This window comes from Cupressus sempervirens, chromosome 3 (genome assembly GCF_028749045.1).
Source record: "Cupressus sempervirens isolate cs-2001-9-10 chromosome 3, ASM2874904v1, whole genome shotgun sequence".
NCBI lineage: Eukaryota > Viridiplantae > Streptophyta > Pinopsida > Cupressales > Cupressaceae > Cupressus > Cupressus sempervirens.
Genome location: NC_143120.1, coordinates 432,109,211 through 432,128,615, shown reverse-complemented (window position 1 = coordinate 432,128,615; position 19,405 = coordinate 432,109,211). Strand labels below are relative to the sequence as shown.

Genomic DNA, 19,405 nt, shown 5'->3' with positions numbered 1-19,405 from the left:
AAACAAGGTTCCAATCCATAATTAAAAGAGTATCAGTAGGCCTAACATACACATTGCTTGTGTAAAAACCATAAAAGCTATAGTAATATATAAACAAAGGTTAACATTAGAAATTTTGAGATTAACTATTATAAACAACAACTAAAATGAAGAAAATTATTTCATACCTCCGTCAGTGGCTATGAGCTAGCCATAGCTACAGCCACTCCACTATCAACAGACTGTCGCAGATGAGGAGGTGTGTCCGACGTCATGAGCTGCATGTCATACAATACACGTTACATCTAACATGAAACATAAAATAAATATAATCAAATGAATTAAATTAACATGAAACAACTGTACTTGTGTGAAGCTCGTATGATGTCTATGCTCCGAGTCTATGGTAAAGGTTGAGGGTCCTGTGGAGAATTGATGCACATGCATAATTTTGTTTTGTCAATCCTTAATATGATTACATAATAAATATATGTATTAATAAAAATGATTAAATCGATACATACCTCAGGACTCATGGAAGGGACAAAAAATGGGTCTGGAGGATTGCTGCTAGCCCCAGCAACACTCTCGCCCTGAATTTTGAACAATGTCAATAGATGCTAATTAATAAATCATTCACTATACATATGAAATGTGATCAAATTAGTAAATTATAATTGTAATTTACCTGTGTGTCAATGCCAAATGTGTCGTTCAGGAACTGATTGGTGACAAGCCCATCATCTACCCCATCTCCAGCATGAGTGCCAAATGTGCATAGGGATCCGCATGAAGTGCACATGTGACCACAATGCACAGAAGGCTCCCTGTCAACTAATGGGCTCATGGAATGGATGAGGGTCTATGTCAAAGCGTTAATGGTCCCTAGAGTGTTAGCCTCTACATTTTCCTTCACAACTGAAGGAATAGTCACATGCTCACGCTGTGGCTTTACCACAAGTGCCTTAACTAAATTAGGGTCATGACGTGCTCCCGACCTGGGTAATGATGACCCCCCACCTCTATCCTAGGAGTCTAATATATCAAAATAATTGGGGATCTCCCCAAGGACAAAATCACAATATAATTTCTTCAAAAAATACATGGGGACCTCATGATTGTTGTAAGGAGGGGCATCAAAAACCATCCACCATCTATCCCAAAAATTATTTCTAATAACATTGTGTATGTACCAATGGATGGAGAAATGTTTAGTACCCTCTCTAATAGTATTTTGCTCACCGAATTTTCTAAATAATGCACATATACTACCTTTTGGTATTTCTTTTTTTTTAACATCTTCATATGACAATTTATTTGCATAAAATCTTTTTTGTTCATCCCTCTTAACTCGTCAAATATCTAACTGACCACTAACTAAGGCTATCTGGGTGTTAATGGATTTGAGGGATGATGCCAATTGAGCCCTCATTGGATTGGTTTGTCCAGATTCTTTCAACTGAGCAATGAGTCTTTCTAATTCAATTTTGCCTCTCACTATTTCATTTATTATATTTTCTTGTGTGCCTGGTGGAGGTCTTGCAATCGGTTCGGGTTGTGGAATTTGTTGTTCTTCTTGAGGAGGGTTTTGATGTTCTTGTAGATTTTCTAGTTGATTATGAACATTTCCTAATAAAAAATCAATTGAAATCCAAATAAATAAACAAATCTAAATGAAATTTGTAAAAACCCTAAAAAAGAATATAAAAAACTTACAAAAAAATATGAAAAATATATCAAACAATGCAAAGTTAGGTTTATATCACTTACGTCATCGTCGTGGGTGCACTTGTGCTCTTGAATTTCATCAACGAGGAGGCATTTTGGCAAATGGTGGTGAAAATGTTAAGTCTTCAACTCGCGTATCCGCTACTCACTGTAGGAGTAGAATAAAATACTGATGAAAATGATGGGCTATGGGTCTATAGCCCATCATATATACTTTTTTATTTTTTAAATAGCGCATATGCGGTATAGCGCGTACGCACTATAGTGCGCACGCACTATTTAAAATAGGAAAAAAAATTACTTGTCACCTTTTTGGCACCACAACTTGGTGCATATGCCCTAAATTTGTCTACTATGAACTTGATACATTGAAAAATCAAATTTTAAGTAATAGAAATTCACCTCTTGAGTCCCCAAAATCTCCAAAAGCTACCAAGTTGCAACTATTGCAATCTGAGTCACAGCCTAAAGGACCCAAGTCATAGTTAGAAGCTACCAAGTTGTTGCCAACATAAACTAAGTATAATGGACCCAAGTCATAGATAGTGGGATCTAAGCTTGATACATAAGATCATGGTGAAGTGAGTGGAACAAATTCTAAATTCCAAGTACTTATATTAGCAAGATATGTCACAAGACACCATGCACTGGATCAAATCATTGGAGACAAGTTAGATGGAACAATGACACAAATCAAATTGAAAGGTACATTTTTTCTTACTAAATTTGAACATAGATTAGCAAGAGATGCTTTGAATAATGAAAATTTGATTGAAGATATGAATGAAGAAATAAAATAGATAGAGAGGAATACTACTTAGACTCTTTTTCCTAGACCAAAGGATAAAAATATAATTGAAACTAAGTGGGTTTTCAAAAATGAGCTAAATGAAGATGGAGAAGTTTTCTAGAAACAGAGCAAGGTTAGTGTGCAAAGGTTATTCTCAAGAAGAAGGTATTGATTATGGTGAAACTTTTTCTCCTATTGCTAGATTACAAGGTATTAGAACTTTAATTTCTTATGCTACACATAAAGGATTTAAAGTTTATCAAATGGATGTTAAATTTGCATTCTTGAAAGGAATTCTTGAAGAGGAAGTTTACATAGAACAACCTAAATATTTTATGGATCTTAGAAAAAGGGATATGGTCTATAAATTACACAAAGTGTTGTATGGTCTCAAGAAAGCTCCTAGAGATTGGTATGAAAGACTTCATAACTAATTGATAAAGATTGGTTTTCAAAGAACATATGATAACATCAACCTATATATCAAAGAAAGACTAGACAAGAAGATTGTGTTGGCTGAAATCTTTGTGGATAACACTTTATTTATAGAGGCATTTTTAGAAGAGATGAGTAAAGAATTTGAGATGTCCATGTTTGGAGAGATAAAAGTCCATGTTGGATTTTAGATCTAGAAGAAGAAAGATGGTATCTACATTACTCAATCCAAATATATCAAGGAGACACTAAAGAAGTTTGGAATCAAAGATTCAAAACCGACTAGAATAGCTATGTCTACTAGACATAAGATTTATAAAAATGATGATTCCAAAGAGGTAGATTAGACCACATACAGATCAATGATTAGAAAATTGCAATATGCAGTGCACAAAAGGCCTAATAATGCATTAATAGTTGGTATGGTGGTGAGATTCTCAATGAATTTGAAATAAAATTACATGATAGGAATCAAGAGAATCATGAGGTATCTGAAGGGTACTAAAGACTATGGATTATGGTACCAAAAAGGAGGCAAATTGGATTTGAAAGCATTTATAGATGTTGATTGGATGGGAAGAGTACTAGTGGTGGAGCGTTATTTCTTGGTAAAAGATTAGTGTTGTGGACAAGTAAGATGTAGAATTGTATTTCTTAGTCTATAGAGAGGCAAAATATGTGGCAACATCAGTTAATTATTCCAATATTTTTTGGTTCAAGAAAATGTTGGTAGGTATGAAGATAGAAATCAAGGATCTATTGGTTATATTCTGTGATAACACCAATGCAATTAATATATCAAAGAATCTTGTGATGCATACCAAAACCAAGCACATTTCTATAAAATATGATTTTCTAAGAGAATTGGTACAAGATAAAGAGGCAATATTGGAATATGTGAATACCAAAGAACAAATTGTAGACATATTCACTAAGTCATTACCTAAGAATGCTTTTTTGTATCTAAACGGTAAGTTATGGGTCATTCCACTATTTAAATCTCACTAAAATGAAGTTTGGTGATGCATCAACCAGTGCATGTTGAGGATCATCTAGTTGATGCAGTATTGAAAAGGGCATATTGCATATGAATCAATACATGAGGTACATTGATATTATTTGAATATTGTTTATTAGCATGAGATGTCAAAGAGGGAGAGTTTTTTGTCATATCAAAAAAAATTTGTTTGAATATGTCAAAGAGGGAGAACTTGGTCTGATATCAAAAAGAAAGAAATTTCTATTAGAAGAAGATGTTGAAGAGGTAGGGGTTGCAGATAGAGGGAGAAATTGAAGGTAGAGGGAGTTCACACTGATATAGGGAGTTCTCATGGATGATAATTAGAATGAAACTAAGGATATGTTCCTTAATTTATTCTTTCTCTAAAATTTCATTGTATTATGACACGTTGTGTTGCTGTTAATGCCAAAGAGGGAGATTGTTGAAAACAATTGGTTAATCATGTGTTATCTTTGATGTTACACAAAATGACATATCATTGTTAGTCAATGTATGTTGAGCTCACTTAGGCATTTAAAATAGTTTCCTGTGTCTACTAAGCTTTTTAGAGTTTGCCTAGTTCAAAAGATAGTGTCCACCAAGTTCACTCGGGCGACAAAGAGAAGCTTGCAGAAGATTGAGTGTTAACCTGTTGCCAATTGGCTAATGAAGATATGTAGTCATTGTCATTTGTGGCAACACATGATGTACATGCTTGTAGAAAACCTTGAAAATAAAGATACTTCATTTTTGGTACCAAGAAAATTATCTATGTATGGAATATGTTTACAACAGTATATTATTTTGTATGTTAATTGTTACTCACGTCATATTATGATTAGCAAATTTAGATGGAGATAGTATACATGTTGATGATGACATGTATAAACTTAGACATTAGTATAGACTATATGGAAAATAGATATTCACACCTTAATAGTGCAATAGAACATAATAATTAAAGGTAAAAGAATTGTTTTTTTTACAAAATAATTACTTGACCAATTAGGGCCAACATCCTAGATGTTTACTATTAGTTGAAAAAATATATTATGGTCTTAGCCAACCTAGTAGCAATTTGTGAAAATGCATGGTATTTATGCAAAGGACATCTTGTGAATTCAAATGTGAAGAAGTGTGCATTTTGTATTGTGATAAGTGATATACAAACTTTTGTAAAGTGATATATGTGTAGTTTTGAGAACCTGATTTTGTGATCCAAGAGATTGAGTTGTGATTAGAGATCAGACAAGAAAGAAGTTACACCACCTATATATCTAGAAGACTAATTACTTATTTGGGTAGTGAGATCTTCTTGTAATTGTAAGTGTATGTTTGGGCAGTGAGCTCTTCTTGCACCTAGTGTACTACAACTCCTAACAGGGTTGGAATTTCCTAACATGGATTCAAGGTCTCCTAACAAGGACTCTCTATACTAAATTTTCTCATTGACTCTTGACATAGTCTATCCTCTAATAAGGAACATATATATCAATATATTATCTAGTGGGTATCATCCCCGCCTAGGGTTTTCCTTTGGCCAGGGTTTCCCTAGTTAAAACAAATGGTGTTATGAGTTATCTTTGTGTTTGGTTACTATTACTATTCAACATTACTTGTTTACTTTCTTATGTATGATTCAAAGTAATAAATAATATCCACTTGGAAACTAAAGTTTTTAGATTACTAATTCAACCCCCCTCTCAGTAATTCCTATTTCTAAGAATTAGTATTAGAGCACAATTTCTTAGAAGAGACTTAACATCTTGAGTAAGATCCCTTTGATGAAAAAACTTGAAGAAGCACTTGAACAAATTTATCTCCTTGGAGAAGAAAGAGATAAGCTAAAAGATAGATATGAAGACTCCAAAGTATATATTGGACAACAGAAGGACAGGATTGAACATCTCAAATCTAAGCATGCATCTACTAAATCTAAAACCAGTGATGATGATTATTAAAAACTGAAGACAAAGTACAAGATCTTGAAGCATGAATTGAAGATTACCAATCTAAAGTTAAGTTTGAAGAGTGATCCTCACAAAGTTGAATCTAATTTGAAAACTAAAATTTAGATCTTAGAGAAATTTTAGCAAAGAAGACATCTGAGTTTGAAACGTTGAAAGAAGATCATGAAGAACCTCATAAGTACAACACTATTGTGAAAGATGAACTAACTCAGTGCAAGAAATAACTTGGAAAGCTTTATTCTAGTAGATAAAAGCTTCATGATTCAATGTCAATACAAAAACCTACTTATGATAAAACTGGTCTTGGTTATTTATTTAACACGTCTACAAAGAAACCTCAAAGTAAATTAGATCTGAAAGATAAAGATAAATTTGATGATAAGATTGAATCTAGTAAATCTTTTGATAAACCTAAAGGAGTTGTACAAGACAAGGAAGTTGAGATATTGGATGAACCAAAGCAAGTTGAATCTCCTAAGGAAACTAGTTATGAATTTAGAGGTATGGGTCATAAAGCAATTGATTGTAGGAGACCTAAATATGATAATGATAGAAGGAATAGTAGAATGTATGGAAGTACTAACCCTACAGATAGAAAAAGATCTAATGAGAGGACATTAGGAGAAGGAAGACCCTATGAAGAAAGAAGGAAAATTATGTGTTATAAGTGAAATAACTTTGGAAATATATCCTGGAATTGTCATGCACCCATTGATCAGTAAAAACTTAGAAGTGAAACCCTAGTATGTTAGTTATACAACAACTTCATATTGTAGAATGGACAAAAATTTCAGAGATAGAAGGAACAATGGAAGAAATTTTGGAAATAGAAGGAACCATGAAAGAAACTTTGAAACTAGAAAGGAGAATGAAGATCAAAGAAATATAGTTAGTGAACTTTGAGAATAACTTAATGAGGCATTTGTGAAAGGATTGAATATTTCTAAAGAAAAGTTAGATGATGCAGAGATAGGAAGATCAAAGTTAATAATCAAGTTTGATTCAACTAAGTTGAATTAAGCTTGTCCATAGCACCAAAATTTGAAGCTTCATTTACAGATCAAACTACAAGTAGAAAAGTTGGGAAAAGCTATATCAAGATAAGTTTAGACTATAGCTAAGCTCACTTGTAATTTGGAGCTTATCAGAACTTGTTATGAAGGAATTAAGAGTTACTATTATTATAGAGAAAGTTAATTCTATAATAGAAGATGAAAAATATATTTTTATACAGAATTTCATGGAGAAAAGATTCTTGGAGCATTGTCATGATGGAAGGAAGCTTTGGTAAACCTTGGGGAGCATTTTAAGATTGAACAAAGATTTTGAGTAGATATTTGATTACAAAATGTAATTGAAAGCTTTTTTGTTTTGCAAAGTATGCAATTAATGTAACTTTGAATTGAATGAATAAAATAAAGTAAAAACTTGATAACCACTTCATTGTGATCACATCAAAAGTATAGAGCACTCAAAAGTGATTTAACAAGGTGATTTTGAACTAAACCCTATTTTAAAAAGAGGTATTTTATTATTTCTCCACAATTTCTTTGAAAAAGTTTATATTTGATAAAATCATGGATATGTTAGTAGTTCATAATGTTGAGAATGAGGAGAGACCAAAATTGAAGGTTGTTTCCACGAAACCCATAGAAGGAAACCCTAATTTAGCATTATCTATTTCTGCAAACAATGAATTGTATTTGGAAGATGTAGGAAGTTATCTTAATAGCAAGTTTGAAACTATTGGGAGTGAGTATATGAAAAAAATATGGAAATTTCCTTTAACCATGATATTTCAGTAAATCCCAGATTTGAACATTTGAAAGAACTAAAGATTTTCAAATATCATTTCTACAATGAACTTGATACTAAAGAATGGACACAGATTATACTAAGTAGAATTCATGATGGAAAATTGTGGATGGAAGACAATGTAGTTGACATTTCAGCTAAACTTATTCATAAGGTAACTGGTCCTAGAAAACAAGGCAGTGTACCTATAGGTGAGAAAATAGATAAGAAGTAGGTTGAGAGCTACACTAAAGCAATTTATAATGGAAAGGCCATATTGATCAACACCATTAAACAAGATGATGTAAGATTCCTACGTAGAATCATTGCCTATTCTATATTTGCAAGTTATAAGATTGATTAATTATCAGTAGGATTCATCGATGCAACCTATAAGGTTTGTTTTGAGAAAGAACAAGCTAACCTAAGTGAGACTCTATGGGTGCAACTCCTTGAAAACTTAGAGAAAATCAAGAGGGCCAAGAATGGTGTGTTTAGATTTTAGTCATTAATCAATCATATATTCTTTCATGTACTTAAGAGACTTCCATACTTATCAGTTATAAAGATTATGAGTGGTGAGAGATGTACCATGGAAAAGATTGCAATTGTATGTAGAAGACATCTAGCAAACAAAATCTTGGATAGCAGAAATTTGATCATGAAATTTTTTTAGAATGGGATGAAATAAAGATTCAAAATTGCACCTGCAATTGTAGAAAGATTAAAAATTGATATATGTGTTATGGTTTAGATAGATTTAACTCATATTCAAGCAGCAGAACCTCGAGAAACTTTCCTTGATCCCTTAGGTTATGAGTTAAGTGATGATGTAGGAATTTGATATATTAATCTATTATTGAATTTTGAGAAGGACCAAGCTGAGTACAGATTTGGGACATATGAAGAGATTATCCAATTTTCCTATCAAGCATCCTTAGAGAAAGCATCTCACAAAAATATTAAGACAATAATGAAGAAAGCTCTAAGGCTAGTATGATATAAAGTGAGTCATAAACAATTAGGTAGATAATGAAACAAGGAATAATATATGTGCAACCACTATCAGTTGGGCAACCATCTAGTGTATCTATTACAAAGATACCTTTAGAATAGAGTATTCCATATGTTTCAGTATCAGCTGAATAGCCAAGTGAGCTGAAGAGAAAATTTGGAAGATTAGTCAAAGTTATGACTACCAAAACTAAAAGAGTCAAGCAACAAGCTATCAGACCAAGAAAAAGATAGAAGTAATTGTTGACAATTGTGGAATCCGACGAAGAAGATGAAGAACAAGAAGTTAAATAGGTAGAAAGATTTACTATTTCTAAATAGTGAGTAGGAAAAGTAAAGCAACCTTGGAAGTTCAAGATTGAGAAGACCAACTCAGCCATTGCAAATGAAGAGAACTTTGTTCAAATGAACAAATTTTATGATTCATATAATGATATTGAAAAAGATTAGATTGATATCTCTACTATGAGATATATGATTGTTAACAATCTAAAACTTAAGAATATTGAAGGCACAATAAATTACAAAGTCAATGAAAAAATTATAGAGAAGAAAGTGCTAGCTTGAGAAGAGGATATAGAACTTCGAAAGTCTATGATAAGAAAATATGCAAAACAAATGATGAAGAAGAAGTCAAGAAATTACTGAATAATCTGGCACCCTACTTAAGGAACAAGTTGAGACCATTTATATTTATGGTGGGTGAGAAGGATAAAATAAGGAGTGAAATAGTTGTGACTATTAGTCAGATGATGAGAAAATCAAAGGCAACACCTACTCTAGCACCTAAAATTTTGGAAGTGTTAGTAAGTGGTGACACTATGTAGATTGACCATACCAGTGTTACTATTAACATTGATGACACTAACCTTTTTGAGAGTTTTAGATAGCTTGAATCTCAGGCAAAGGTTTTTCAAGATCAAGTGAAACTAATTGAAGAGGAAAAGAGGAAATTAGAGGCAAAAAAGAGAGAGATTGAAGAATCCAAGAAAAAATTGCTTGAAATAGAAATGAAAAGAAGAGTTGAGGAAGAAAAGAAAAGGAGAGTAGTGGAATAAAAGAAGAAAAGAATAGAGGAGGAAGAAAAGAAAGAGAAGGAAAGGAAAGAAAATGAAGAGAAAGAGAAAGAAGAGAGAAGAACTAAGGAGGTAGTAGAGAAGAAGCAAAGGGAAGATGAAACTAAACCATCTAGTTCATGTACTCCATTTTCGCTTACTATCCTAAAAAGTGATGATGATGATCAAAATGACTTGATCTCATCTCTCACAAAACTCATTGAGCAGAATAGAAAAGTAAAAAGCTTACAAAGAACCTTAATGGAGGTAACTGACAGATTACATAGTACTTTGGTAGTTAAGCATATAGAGGAAAATTCGAAATAGAGGGTACAAGTATTCTTAAAGTCTTTTGACAAGGAATTTACAAATTTGTTGAATGTTGCAGAATCCAAGGCCCAAATTTCTCATGATGCTAATCTATTTAGCACCATTTGTCAGAATATCAATAATGATTTTCTAAGTTTTGATACTTGTATCAAGGAACATAAAAGATTTCAACAAGATGGAAAGGTATTGTACATTAAGTGTAGTTTATCTCATAAGTTGACCAAGGATTTAGACAACAAGATTGAAGGAAATCTGAGTGAGCTAGAATCTCTAACAAGCTAGATACAACAACCTTCCAACAAAGTTGATGACTTTGAAGGACAAGTGGCCAATATTCACACTGATATCAGGAAGCTAGAACTTTAGAAAGAACAAATTTTGAAGAGATTATGTAAATTGAGAGAGTCAATTTCTCTAAAGATATCAACTATTGAGAGATAATTGGAGGAATATTTCAAAGCTAAGGACACCTATTCAAATTTCTTATACTCCAATATGAATGAAATTCTCACTTCTACTAAAACAACCAAGGATACATTGGTAAAAGGTTTAAATAGTCTCAAAACAAATTTTAGCAATTGCATGAAGATGTTAGATCAGGTTAAGGTAGATGAACAGATTTTTTGATAACAGATGAACAATTTTGATACTTTTGACATTTTGACATTTGTCATTGATGTCAAATGGGAAGAAGATGCCTAAGAAAATTATACGATAAGGTATAAAAAATTTATTGAAAGAGGGAGCATGTGTAAGATGGATAAGTTGTACAAGATGATTGATGTATTGTTATTATAATGTCTTGGAAATTTTTTTGATACTTAGCCAATTTTCCATATTTTTCTGCCATCAATACCAAAGGGGGAGATTGTCACAATTGGATAATAAAGATATGTAATATTTTTCATTTATGGAAACACATGATGCAGGTGCTTGTAGAATATCTAAAAAATAATAATACTTAGCTTTTGGTACCCAGAAAGTTGTCTAGGTATGAAATTGATTTACAATAGTGTATTGTTCTATATGTAACCTATTATTGACATCATATTATGATTAGTGAAGTTAGATGGAGATAGTATGCATGTTGATGATGATGTGTATAACATCATACATCAGTACAAACTATATGAAAAAGAGATATTCATGTTTTACTAGTGAAACAAAACAACATAATTAAAAGTAAAGGAATTATTTTGTTTACAAAATAATTACTTTACCAATTAGGGCTGACATCCTAGATGTTTACTCTAAGTTGGAAAAGTATATTATGGTCTTAGCTGACCTAGCATAAATTTGTGAAAAGGCATGGTATTTATGCAAATGAAATCTTGTGAATTCAAATGTGAAGAGGTGTGCATTTTGTATTTTGATAAGTGATATGAAAACTTTTGTAAAGTTATATATGCGTAGTTTTGAGAACCCAATTTTGTGATTTGAGATCAAGCTATGATCAAAGATTAGTCAAAAAAGAAGTTAAAACACCTATATATCTAGAAGACTAATTATTTATTTGGGTAGTGAGCTCCTCTTGTAATTGGAAGTGTATGTTTGGGGTGGTGAGCTCTTCTTGCACCTACTATACTATAACTCCTAATAGGCTTGGAATCTCCTAACAAGGATTCAAAGTCTTCTAATAGGAACTCTCTATACTAAATTTTCTCATTGACTCCTAATAGGGTGCATCCCTGAACAAGGAGCATATATATCAGTAAATTATCTAGTGGATACCATCCCCACCAAGGTTTTCCCTAGTTAACAAAACATGGTGTTATGAGTTATCTCTGTGAATGGTTATTATTAATATTCAACATTACTTGTTTACTTTCATTTGTATGATTCAGAGTAAAAAATAATATCCAATTGGCAACTAAAGTTTTTAAATTACTGATTCACCCCCCCCCTCTTAGTAATTCCTATTTTTAACATAACCAAGATCACTTCGTTAATGAAGGAAATATTGGATGCAACCATTGTTAACTGAGCTCACTCAGTTACCAAAGGAATTTTGTGAATATGCAATATTAACCAAGTTCACTTGGTTAACACAAGAAAATCATTTCTGAGCTAGTGTCTACCAAGCATGGTTGGCTAACAAAGGATTTTCTTGTTTTGGGATATTTAATTCCATAGTTTTGTTTATTGGCTCTAGCCAAGTAAGGAGATGAATATTAAGTATTCTAAGTTGTATTCAAGACAACTTGATGATGTGTATGGTATAAATATAAGTTCAATTTGAGGATTGAATGTGTGCAAGTAATAAAAGATTTGAAGATGCTTAGAGGAAGTGATTTAAAAGGATAAGTAGAACATCCTTGTTGGGATGCAAAGATACATTCAATCAAAAAGGATCAAGTATACAAGCTATAATTGAGATTTGTAATCCAAAATTCAATTGTATTAGAAGTCAAGTAATCTCATTATCACTCTCTAACCATTATGGAAGTGATCTAAATCTCTTAATAGAGTTGGCTTAACAATTATTTGTATATCCTCTAACAAGGTGGCATTTCCAGATTGAAGTGTGTAAAGACCTTTAACAAGGCCAATCCTAATAGGGTGATTAAATCCTCTAATAGGATCACACCTAATAGTATATATTATAACCTTTAAGTGAGTTGCCTCCTAGTAGGGCTCACTTTAGAAGAGTCCAAATTAGTAACTAGTTGCATTTGGTGGTTTTCCCAAATTGGGTTTCCACATTAAATCTTGGTGTCACTTGTGTTAATGCTATTTATTTGATGTGTACGAAACTAAGTTAAGTATGGTTAATCATAGAAAATATTTTAATATTTACATTTTCTGAGTGACAATTTCTATTTCTATGTTTACCAAGTTACAATATTTACTAGTGTAAACTGAGTGCCTATGTATTTATCAAGCATTAGTAATTTCAATGAAGTTTATGTTATGTATCAAAATCTAAGGGATCTGGGATATATTTTAGTGGTAACTTATTCACCCCTTCCCTTTTAGTTACTCATCTTATATTACCAACAACTAGTAGTCTAAAAAAAAAAACTATTGACAAGGTGTTTCTTAAGTATATAGATTATCAATATGGAGCATGTTGTGTACTTTTGGAGGCTTAATGTTCTAGAGGAATTGGAGAAGTAAAGTAGTGATAAGATCCACTATTTTAATGATGGTAATAATTTTTAAAGTGTCTGATAAAGTATTCCACATGTTTGTAAAATCTATGTAAAGAATTGTGCCTCAACCTTGCAAGCTTTTTCTAGAAAATTCTAGAATTTATTTGTGGTAGTTATCTGCATGTTTATGAGTTGGAAAAACTTGTATGAATTGTTGAAAATATGTCTTGTCCTTGGTAAAATATAGGAGGGCTATTTTTAGAGTATAAACAACTTATTATGACTTTTAATGGGGTCCTAAACTAGAGGAAAAAATTATGGATAGAAATGCTATTGTTGGAGTTGCAAATGACAAGTGTGTAAGATGTGGTATGGTTGCTTTACCCATCATTTTGGACTATGGTTTTGTCAAACCACAAATGGTTTTCAAATTGGAAATCACTACAAAATGAGGGTTTGGGGAGGTATTTGAATTATCGAGTTTTGTTTGCAAGACTAGGTGCTAGAAGGAGTCTCTCTAAGTCTGAGTCCAAGTTCGAGTTGTGGTGATGTGCTCCTATAAGAACATGCATTGAAAGTGTATTGTAATCTTCTTGACTTGAATACATTGTGAAGGTTTTAGTGGGTGGGGTTTTTCTCCCAGAAGGGTTTCTCCATAGTAATCATTGTGTTATGTGTTCATTATTATTTTGATTACATTATTATGAATTTCTTGAGATCTCTACAATAGTTAGTTGGATTTGCATAATCTTCCTCTTAAAGATTAGTGTAGGAAGTGATTATGTGCACCTTTGCTTCATTACAAGTAGTATCAGAGCCTAGCCAATTTTGGTTCTATTTTTTGGGTACAAGGTTTTATGAGATAATCAAGGTTTGAGTGGGAGCTTGTGTAGAGGTTTTTATTTCTTGATTGCATGATTACACAAATGGCAAGCATGTTAGGAAGGATTGTTGTAGAGAAGTTTTCTTGCACAAAATTTGAGATGTGGGAGCTGAAGATTGAAGATCTATTGATTGATTGGGATCTATGGGATGTGATTTTTGAGAATAAGATGAGGCCTACATATCTAACTTTAGCTACATAGTATGATGTGATAGATAGAAAAGCTAAAGGCCTCATTAGATTATGTCTTGTAGACTCAATTCTGATTAATATCCATTAAGAACCTACTATGAAGAAGCTTTGAAAGAAGGTAAGTGAGATCTATCAAGAAAAATCACTTGTGAACAAGATTTTCTTGAGGAAGGAGTTGTATTCCTTGAGAATGGAAGGTGGTTAGATTTTTGAGCATCTTGAATGTTTTAATATGTTTGTGACATAGTTGACCTCAGTTGGGGTGTTGATGGATGAAGAAGAAAGGTGCCAAATCTTGCTATGTTCATTGCAAGACTCATGGGACAACCTTGTCATGCCCATAGGGAGCACTTTAGTTGTCTTGAAGATGAAGCACATTGTTGGTTCTCTACTTTCTAAGGAGATGAGAAGGAGGTCTCTCTAAATGCTAAAGAGGCTTTGAGTGTTCAAGGAAGACCAAAAGAAAGAGGCAAGAATAAAAAGAAGCATAGTTGTTCTATGTCCAAGAATAAGGGGAGATCAATATCTCCTAGTAAGTCTAAGGTCATATGCTAGAATTGTGGCAAACTTGGACACTTCCAAAACAACTACAAAGAGGATAAGAAGAAAAAAGAAGAAGCAAGATTATGATTTTGAGTCTGAGTCTGAGAAAGAAGATGGAGATGTTTTTATTGTAGCATTGGCCACTCATGCAGGTGACAATGCATGGTTGATGGATAATGCTAAATGGCAGGAATCCTTGTAAATTCCTCTCTTGAAAAGCTAATCTTTTGAATCAACTCCAAGGTTTTGTATTTGTCTTGCAAAATACCAAAATTTGCTTAGTTAAAGCTAAATGTGATTTTTCATGAGGAGGCCTTTGCTGGTTCATTTTTTATCTTAGATGAAATAAAGAATCTATACACTATTTCAAAATAACACACAAAAGAACTTTGTTTTTATATTTTTCTATTTTTAAATGAATGCAATCTAGCAATGCAACTAATATGAATTCCTATTCTAACAAGGAGTTAGAAAAGAAAAAAATGAAACTATAAAGCAAATAAATGGACATAAGCTACATAAAACAACACATTGTGAGTTAAGCTTTTGAAGGAATCAGTGGGTAACTAATGAAAATAGGAGTAGTGCTTCCTAGATTCCACTGATGCAATTGTTGATGGGAAATTTTAATAACTAAATGATTTTTCACTGTTTATCAAATTACAAGGCCATAGAAAGTGCACTCATGTGAGACAAAGAGTTATGTAGGCATAATTTGGTGATTTTTTCTTGAGCTAGATATGTCAGCAAAATTCATAAAACTATAGTAAACACTAGAATTAAAAGATTGTACAACTAGAAACAACGCAATAAACCTTTGGCTTAATCACAATCTCATGAACAAAATCCACAAAATAATGACACATTTAGGCAAGAATGACTAGACTCAAATGGGAGAACCAAAAGCATAATTTTATTGCATAATAATGACATCCCCAATTACATATTACAATGGAGTATATATAAAAAATCATCTCCTCAATACATGTTGAGAGTGAGAGAAATTCTTTGTGCAATAAAAATGCTTTTAATCAATAAAAAAAATATATATATATACAAACTAATAATTAAATTGGTGCTTAATAGGATTCCATCCATATTTTATTCATTAATTGGATGCATGAGACCTTACATGTCAAAAAATATTGAAATTATGAGAGAGAAAAGAATGTGAAAGCCTTCTGTCGAAGCAGGAGCATCTAGAAGTGCCAAAATTGGAAATTGGTCCTTTACTAGGCATTTGTCAGAGTTGAACTGCCATTAGAATGCATTTTTGATGGATGGAAAGCTATATTTTTGGAACTGGTAGTTAACTATTAATGCACCTCTAGAATTTCAGTGTTGCAGAGCTGCAGACTTGTGTGCCTGTGCACCTCTAGAGCTACGGACCTCAATAGGGCCAAAATTTAACTAAGTGTGAAAAATGAAATTATGGCATCCGAGTTTCATTCTTCTTCATCCCAAAGCTATGTATGGATGTTTGGCCTTGAATTTCTCTATAATATTAGTAATTTTGGCCACATTTGGTAAATCTAAAGAGTCATATTTATCTTTGACCTTTTGTCTACAATTTTCTACCTTAATTTGGGTGTCAGCAAAATCCCCAAGTTTGATATCCAATTCTAAGAAGGCTTCTTCAATCTTGAAGGCTTGATGAATATCTTCATTACTAGATGTTTCCTCAAAAGTCTTCTTAAAATTTTCTACTACTACCTCAACAGAAAACAATTCCTCTCATTCCTCATCTTCAAAAATATCTAGGCATGCATCGCTATAATGTTTCTCTGCTTCCAAAATTTTCTCTTAGGCTTGGTCCTTGAGCCAATGAATCTTCTCATGTAATGTTCCCATTACTTTATTTCTATCTGCTATTTTATCTATCCAATCATCAATCATATCTAACTCTTCTCCTATATATACATCAATCAAAACCTGACACCTTTTCCCTTTTATGGATTGCAAAGTTTGTAAATCAATAGTCTAGGCTCATACTTCATCCATAATACTGAAGTCTTGTTTCAAAATTTCTATGATTTTCTTCATGTTCTCCTGTGTAGCATGCAGTAACTTCAAATTTCTTGTGATAATCGCAACACCTTTCTCTTTAAAATTTTCCCACCATTGCTGACAAGCCTTCAAAAATGGGTCGAGTTGCACACCTCCCCCTTCCCTAAGTACGGTATTAAAGTCTACTCAAGCTACTTACGATCTAGAGGACCAACTACTTTAGCTAAATATCCCTTTAGGATCTTGACCTACCTTCGAAGTGTTTTGAGTTCGGCCTCATCTTGCTCCATGTTCTTGAGGACCTCTTTGACTCCAATGGTCATCATTAATCGAGCTAAATCTTGTGTAGGCCTTCCCAACATAACCTCTTTTAATTCATAGTCTTAGGGACCAAGGCTTTCCACATCTATGTCTTCAGGAGGAACAACTACTTGTGCAAGCAATTCTTCATTTTGTGTACTAGTGACAAATTGGAATGGCATTGCTTCATGTAATGGGGACTCAGGTTTATTCAAAATCTACATGATATCACAAATGTCTTCCTCTAAAGAATAGAATTGAGGTTTAGTACTCCTCATCATTTCTTTCTGAATCCATCTAGGGATGTGTTCAACTAACGACTTGGCCCTTGAGGATGAAGGGGTATGTTCTACTACCTCCTTCCCCTTATTGCTCCTCCTAGGAGTTGTCCCCTATTGTGAGCACTCTCCTTTGGTGGTCTTAGTCTTAGTGGACCCTATATCTTGCACCTCAGTGTCTTGGGAAGGTGGTTGAGAATGTTCTACCATTTGTCCCTCCTTTGACACTTCATCAATTGTCATTTTTTCCAATTCCTCCTCTTTTGATGGTTCCTTCTAATCTCCCTCTTCTTCCAAACTCTAAGGTAGAGGAGTAACCAAGCCCTTATCTACCATTGTGACTTGTGGTGGAGATGGAGAAGTAAGATCAAGACCCTATGAATTTTGTGGCATCTGCATCCAATATTCTTGTTGAGGTTCACCTATAGGGGTTTCCCTAATCTTATCCCCAATCAACTCTGTACCCATTGGCATAAAATCAAAATCTGACATTGTCAAAATGTCATCACCCTTTTCACTTTGCTCATCCACCCCTGTTGTACTTCATCTCCCAAAGAAGAGAGTTCTAAAGGTTCTACTTGGGTGGATGGCGAGGTACCCTTGGCACTCTTTCTTCTTTGTAGCTTAGCAACTCTTGCTAGCCAAGTTCTTCCCTATAGGGGAACTTTTTCCTCTTCGTCTTCTTCTTCTTTCTCCTCTTCATATCCCTCTAAAATGGTTTTAGGAATAGATGTGAAAGGCACAAATATTTTCTTGATCCTTTGCCTCTTTTTCATTTGGATCTTAAACTTTTTTTGTTTCTTGGAGGAAGACGGAGAAGCTAGCTCTTCTTACATAGGAGGAATGGAAACTTGTGGAATCTCTCCCTCTTCTAATTGTCTGGGTGCAACAAGAGGCAATTGAGGGTAATCCTAAACTTGTGCAGCTCCAAAATCCTTAGACCCTTGTACATTCTCTTCCTACTACTGGGGACGTGCCTATTCTTTAGCCTAGTTTGTTTGAATCCTTTGAGGGGAGATCCTCTTCCTTTTGTTCTTTCTCTTCCTCTCTGGAGCGTGATAGTATCCAACTAGGTGATCAAGTTGGTGTACTATCTCTAGCCTGATAGGTGACTAGGCTGCAAAGGTAGGAAATGTTACTTTCTTCCCTCTACCTCTTTATGGGTAGGCATGTGCATGAAAGGTCACTGTATCAAGTATTGGATCTAGTGGAAAAGTTTTCTTAATCCAATCCTTCATCATTATAACAACATGCATTTCCCAATTATTAATATCATCAGCCTCCTCTCTGTCAACCTCAACATTCATGATGGTTCTTTCTACTATTTTGTCTAAGTTGAACAAGTGGTCTAGAGGCTCCTTTGAATCTTGTTGCTTTATTTCCTCAGGAATGTTCATCTAGAGCACCTTCTCTACTAGATACAAAGTCATCCTACAATATTCCCTTATGTGGACGTCATAGTCATTTTTTGCATTCATCCAGTGATCTTCAACAACATCCTCATGGTAGAATTCCTTACCAGCCAAACTCTCCACTCTGTCGATATTGTCAAAGTAGGGCCTAGGGGAGTTGTATTCTTTGAGGGGATAATTATCCCATTCCCACTCAAAGGATGAAATATATTGTTTCTATTTAAGCTAATAAGGTCCTATGACCAAGGGTCATGCCCAATAGGGTCTTCGTTGTCTCTTCACCCTCTCATATGCCAATTCAATCTATTGGGGAATCTCTAATAACACTAGTTTATCACTAGGATATTTGGGGAGCTTCTTAGGGTTGATAGATGCACCATCTACCCACAAATATGTGAATGTATTAAATTAGATAAAGTAGGCCATGAAAATTATTATTTTTACTTTTGCTTCATTAGATAACCTCTTTCCATAATCTCCCTTAATGAATTGGATGATTGCAAAAATGAACACATGATTCACGATTCTATATTCTTTGCTTTGTGCCAAGAGCTTCTTTCTCACTAGTTGAGGGTAGACAATGTAAGGCCATGTGTTAGGATC

At 33.4% G+C, this 19,405-nt stretch overlaps 1 pseudogene; it reads right to left on the bottom strand.

Moving 5' to 3' along the window:
• Positions 1-511: 511 nt before the first annotated feature.
• The window catches only part of LOC149566870 (origin of replication complex subunit 1B-like), a 117,030-nt pseudogene continuing 98,136 nt past the window's right edge, over positions 512-19,405 (bottom strand).